We start from the raw sequence: 6,000 nt of genomic DNA on the forward strand, positions 1-6,000 counted from the left end.
TTTTTCCTAGTGAAGAATAACACTTTCTTTTTCAGCCGAAGGATATCTCTTATATTAATGTCTGTCTATTATGTCTTTCATAAATAATTCAGTATCTGCTAAATGGATTACATATTTGCATTATTTTGCTTCAAGCGATTTTTGGTATATGACTATACTGAGTAATAGATGCATAGTAAATATTTAATACATTTTTGAAAGTGCAAAATATTTACTTCATAAATTACTTTGTTTCAGACATTTTAAATGAATCCATTTTGTCATTACTATATTGGTGTCATATACTAAAAAACACACTAAACACAAGAATTCATTTCTCAAATCTTTATTGTTGTTATGCTACTTAAGCAATCTGTACCACAGGACCATTATTTTTGTGGAATATTTCAACATGCCACAGTCAAAGAAAAAATGTCTTATTTTATTTTTTAATTGCATTGTTTTGTTGTAATATTTATATGAAATATATTGTCTGAAAACAGCAAAAAATAAAAAATGTGAAAGTATCTTGATTAACAAAATATACATTTTACTATGCTATAGATCTATATAAGCAACATATCATATTTAAGCATATTGTATAAGAACATATGATGTACAGTATCACATATACTGTAATTCAACACATTACAAATACATTTGCTTTTCATCTGGGTATGTTCTTTTTAACACTCTTTCAGGAGGCTTTCAATGTTTTTAATTTCTGTAATAGTTGATGAGATGATGAGATTTCATGGAAATTACATCTACAAATCGAACATATGTATGCGGTGGCTCTAAATAGGAAAATTAGTCAATTACATATAGACATCATCTGCATGGCAATGCTTAAACTGGGATTTCTGACAAGTGTGAGCCCTGTGTGAACAGCGACTGCCCTTAAGCTGGTGAGCAGCTAGAAATAAATTGGTTTTGGAACTAGTTCAGATGGATCTGCTGTTGTAAACATGAAATGATATTTGAGAGACTCTGCCTTGTGTGCAAATTCATTAGCTAGTATCATTCCAGATATGAGGTTTATAGATAAACAAAGGAAAACGCACATCAAAGGAAGATCTCCAAAACATTAGATAGTCTGGAGTGTGTTAAAAAACAAGAGCCCCGATCACACTGTCAGTATCAGAAGAGGGTTATGCTTAGTAGGTTTGGCATACAGCATTTTTCAGTTCTGGAAAACAGGGAAACAGGCATAATAGGATAAGAAAGGCTGCAAACAGGAGGAGGCAGTCAGCCCATTTACTGTAGTAGTAGCTAATGGGTCCAAAGATCTCTTCTAGCCCCTTTTCTTGAAAGTGGCCAAGATATTGGTTTCAACAATATGGCTGGGAAGCTTGTTCTACTTCCACAACCTTTCTGTAAAGAAGTGCCTCCTGGTGTTTGTTTTAAATGCATTTTCACATAGTTTCCACTTGTGTCCCCTGGTTCAGGTTGCAGTAATCATGCTGAAGTCCACTCAGTTGACTAACAATACCTTTGAGATTTTTAATACTTGTTGTCACGTAATCTTGTCTGTTCAAGACTAAAACGATTTTGTTCCTGCAGGCTGTTAGCGTAAAACATATTCTTGCTTCATTACCGAGTCATGTCACTTTAACTTTATCAATGTAATCTGGTTTTGAATTATTTTTATTGATTTGTACATAAGCTTAGATGAAGAGATCTACTGACAGACGATATAAAGCTACCCAATACATCTCTAGTAGGAAGGTATGATAAAATAAGATATACAGCAAACATTATAAAAATACAAAAGGCTTTGGTAGTGAGACAAGCCCTTGGGTGTGTTGTAATGGGATCTATAAAAATAGGCAGGTCCAGGCCAAATCAAAGTTTGAAAGTGCAATTGATTTCTCAATGCAGGGAAAATAAAAATACCACTACTACCAAACACCCAAACAAAAGCCTATGCTCCTCTTTGAGCTCCTGCATACACTTCTTCTTGAAGTCCCTACCTCTTGCAGCTGAGCACATACACTGCCTAACAGCCTTAAAACAAACGAGCTACAGAACAGCCGCTCAGACTCTTCTTCAAAGTTTCCAAAAGTTCAAAACTCACACATCAGTTTTCCCAGGAATTCACAGATTCTTCAGTCCACAGCCAGTACATCTCCCTCTGGTGCGTGGCACACACACAAGAGTTCTGCCCTCTGCCTCTCAGACTGCAGGCATCCGCTCCCCCAGACTGATACAGGAAGCCTCTGCTTTCTACTTTTTAACAGTCACATGACCAAGCATATTTCCCCAGAGGTTTCTGTGGGATTTTTTCCTTACTGGGCTGTGCTCTTACAGTAGTTAGAGTAGGCCAGGGTATTGGCTTTATCAACAGAGTTGAGTAGTTTAATTTGTATTCCTACAGCCCTTTGTCTGCATAATTGCCTCCTATTATTGGTTTTAAATGCTCTTGCATGTACTGTAGCTTCCTCTTCTTCTGGTTCACTATAGATTCGGGTGTGCGGAGCAGGGCCTCTGCACTCTGGTCAACTGTGTAGTGTTTCATAGCCGTTCAGGGACGCCAAATAAATAATCATAGTGGCTCTCTGAAGGCACCAGTTCTGTAGGGTTTGGGCATTTACTGAGACAATTATTAATTGTAGCAGTAAATCACAAAATTGATTCTTTTGATGGCTTTAGAATCCAACCATGCGACATAACTCAAACAACGCACACACACAGGTACTAATACACGAGGATACATTTATTAATACATAGAATATGCATGTAAACCTAACAGATCTTATCGAGAAGGTTATCAGAATACAAAAGATATATATTCAATCAGTTACGAAGTGTTACATATATCAAGAGGGCATACGTTCAGTATATCATTCATTAAGACCGTTTCGTAAATGAACTTGGTTACAACTTCTACATTAGATACTCAAAACAAGTACATAACTCTTAGGAATTAAATTGATATCAACTGGTTGGGATAACAATTGAATTCTCGAGCTGTAATGCATTGAAGTTGAATACTCATCCAATTTCTGGGGATTCAGATCTCCTGCGGGCACAAAGAAACAGTTGCAGGCTGTTGCTGTCCAATCCGCGCTGTCTGGCTCGGTGCCAGGCTGTGCTGTGCGGCTTGCGACGGTGCGCTGCAGATGCTCACTGACCGGCTAGTTAGTGTTGGCTTTAACTAGCAAAGTTTGTGCACAGGAGAAAAGATGACTGTGGATCCCAGCAAGTCAGGAAGAGGACCGGTTCGTTCCTGATGAAGAGCTAGTTCTGAATAGTGATTCAGCTGTCCACAGTTCCGACCTGTTCATGAGGCCTGCTGCTGGTTACTCTCTGGCAACCTCCACTCTAGACTCTTAGAACAAAGGAAAGTTCTGGCACTCGGACACACTGGCCGTTCCGTGGTTGTCCGGGCTGAGTCTCGGGATGGTCAGGAGGCGCGCTGCGAGAATGTCCTGCCCTTGGGAGCCTTCTGCTCCTGGGCCGTCCTGCCCTGGAATTCTCCTTTGAATTCCCTTTAGAACAGTCCACAGAATCCTCTCCAGAATCTTACTGAATCTCCCGAATCTGAATCTTGTTGAATCTGAATCTCCCCTTCTCTGTGTTGCCTGTTTTTACCTGGAGGAACTTCAGCTCATTCATTGGCTGAAAGTTCCATGGGCATCAGAGTCCCACGTGGGTTACTCAGCCCTACCAGTCCCTGATTGGTTGATCAAGGTGAGATATGAGTCACTTAGTCCTGACACTTAGTAATGCAGTCCAGATGTCCATCCGGCACTCCCTAGACTGATAGGCGCCAGTGGATGACCATTGATCATGATAGCCAGACTTAGCTAAGTGCATCCCCCTTTGGGAGCTGTCCTAGGAAACCTTAAATCACCCTGCACTAATGGTCTCTCTGTGGCTGCTCCACAGAGATGAACAGAGAAATGGGGCCTCATTTGGGAAGCTCAGAAACACTTAATTCTGCCTTATTATTAAGCCTCGCCGCTACATATCCCCCCTTTTTGAAGGTCACGAGGTCCTGAGGCGTTGTTGCCTTCAAAACAAAACAGAGTTAAATGATGTCCCTTGCCATTAGAACATTAATCTTAAATGTCCACATTACTCCTCGAGAATTCATACCGGAACCAGCATTGGATGCAAACATTATGAACAACATCTGGAGTATGTATAAACACGGTAGGAGACATTATCTAAGTCTAGGAATTACACATCAGGAAGTTCACTGTCAATATCTGATACCTCTGTAGGCAGATATTTGGGGAGAAGTCACTTCCTTTCTTTTGACATGCTACCTTTGACTCATTCATGCTACCCGGAGTACATCTTGATGTGAGAGTACATCATTCAGAGTACACTGTCAGTCATGATCCAGCTACCTGGCAGTAGTGTTACAATAACAACAGTTCCTGTTCCCAGCCCCCCGATAAACCACAACACCTGTGTTGGGTATCTGCTAGGGTGGTTTGGAGGTTTGTTCCATTAAAGCAAACTCAACTACCTGTACCTCTTCAGGCTTACTGTTTCTTGGATTTCTATCCAATTCAATATTGTGGCACCTGAAGGCATCCAAGACCTCAAGTTTGGTCTTATATTGTCTGGTTCCAGACCGTACAGTGTTAATTTACCATGCTGTACTATGGCCTCCTCAGGAACTTGCAGGAAAACTGTTTTGATTAGGTAGCTGCATTGCGGTAGCTGTATCATGCCTGTCACAAGTCATGGTGACAGTTAAATGTGGTGTGCTGACCAGCCATTTACTTCCCACCTGCTCTTCATGGGGTTCATTAACCTTCCTCTGCTCGTTAGTAGCTTTACACCCTTCATTGGTGAATCGTTTAGACACAGCCAATGGATAGCTTTGGTAGCCATACCCATCTCAAGATTTGGAACCGAATTCAATCTTGGTTTGCCTTCTGGGTGAGCTATGAACGATGGGGTTAATGTCACACACTCCTCTACTGAGAAGAGTGGAATCAAGTGGGTTGGGAATTGTGCCGTGGTTAGACTGGCTACAGTGGCACTAAGCTCCCTTAACAGGTCTTGTGTCAACATTCTGGCCTGTTGCACACAAGCATAAACCCACTGTATAACACCAACAATCATGTCCACTGGTTGGGGAATAAGGTTTAACCCTGTTGCATAGGAAATTGCCTGTAGGGTTTTCCCTAAGCTTTCCAACTTTTGCTGCTGTCGATACAGTCTGTCACTACCCTCTGGTATCTCTGACACCTGCCTTCTTGGGGCAGTCAGGGTGAGAGTGCCAGTAGCACACAAACCTACCAGAAAAAGCAAACGTGCAACAGTGGCGGCAGCGATCAGTCCTCCCAAAAGTCTTTTCGGGTGGCTGATCCCAGTCATCTCCTTCTGAGTGACTGTCGCCTTTCTAAGCTGGCGCAGCGTGTACATGGTGTCTTTCTCAGTATGCCATGTGGCATCTTGGGCACCAACATCCTGGAAATCTGAGGAGATCTGACGCAGCTGCTGATGCTGCTCCTCCTTTTCCAGGGCATCTGCTTTTTCGATTTGTTCATGCCTGTGCTCTAGGAACCCTGCAGGGGGCGGTGCAGCGGTGGACCATGCCTGACCCTCGGCTGAGTGGTCATCTGGAGCACCTGAGTGATCTGAGATTGTTACCCCATTCTCACTGTTCCGGTCCACCCTGCACACTTCCTGATTGAGGAATCCCTCTATCGGCATGTTTACAATCGTTCGCTGGGCGTGGGTGTAGGACACCTGCTCGCTCCCCCCTTCCCTCGCTAGGGGTTCAGGGAGCTGCCCCAGCACTGGGATAGCTAGTTCACTGTCTTCGAACTCGCTATCACCCACCAGGCCCATGTCAGTGCAGGCGGGGATTCTGATACCCCTCTTTGCGATGTCCTGCACTGGCAGGCGGGTGGCTTGACCATCCAGCTCCAGTCTGGGTGAACCACTGTTGGTCAGACTCAGACTGACAGACTGAGCTGGTGGCTGTAAGAAAACCGGCTCGGCTTTCATTCCCTGTCCCTTCTGGGGGACTGGGTGTGTTGGAAACCCTGCCGT

Source organism: Atractosteus spatula, chromosome 5 (assembly GCF_055471065.1).
Source record: "Atractosteus spatula isolate fAtrSpa1 chromosome 5, fAtrSpa1.hap1, whole genome shotgun sequence".
Classification (NCBI taxonomy): Eukaryota; Metazoa; Chordata; class Actinopteri; order Semionotiformes; family Lepisosteidae; genus Atractosteus; species Atractosteus spatula.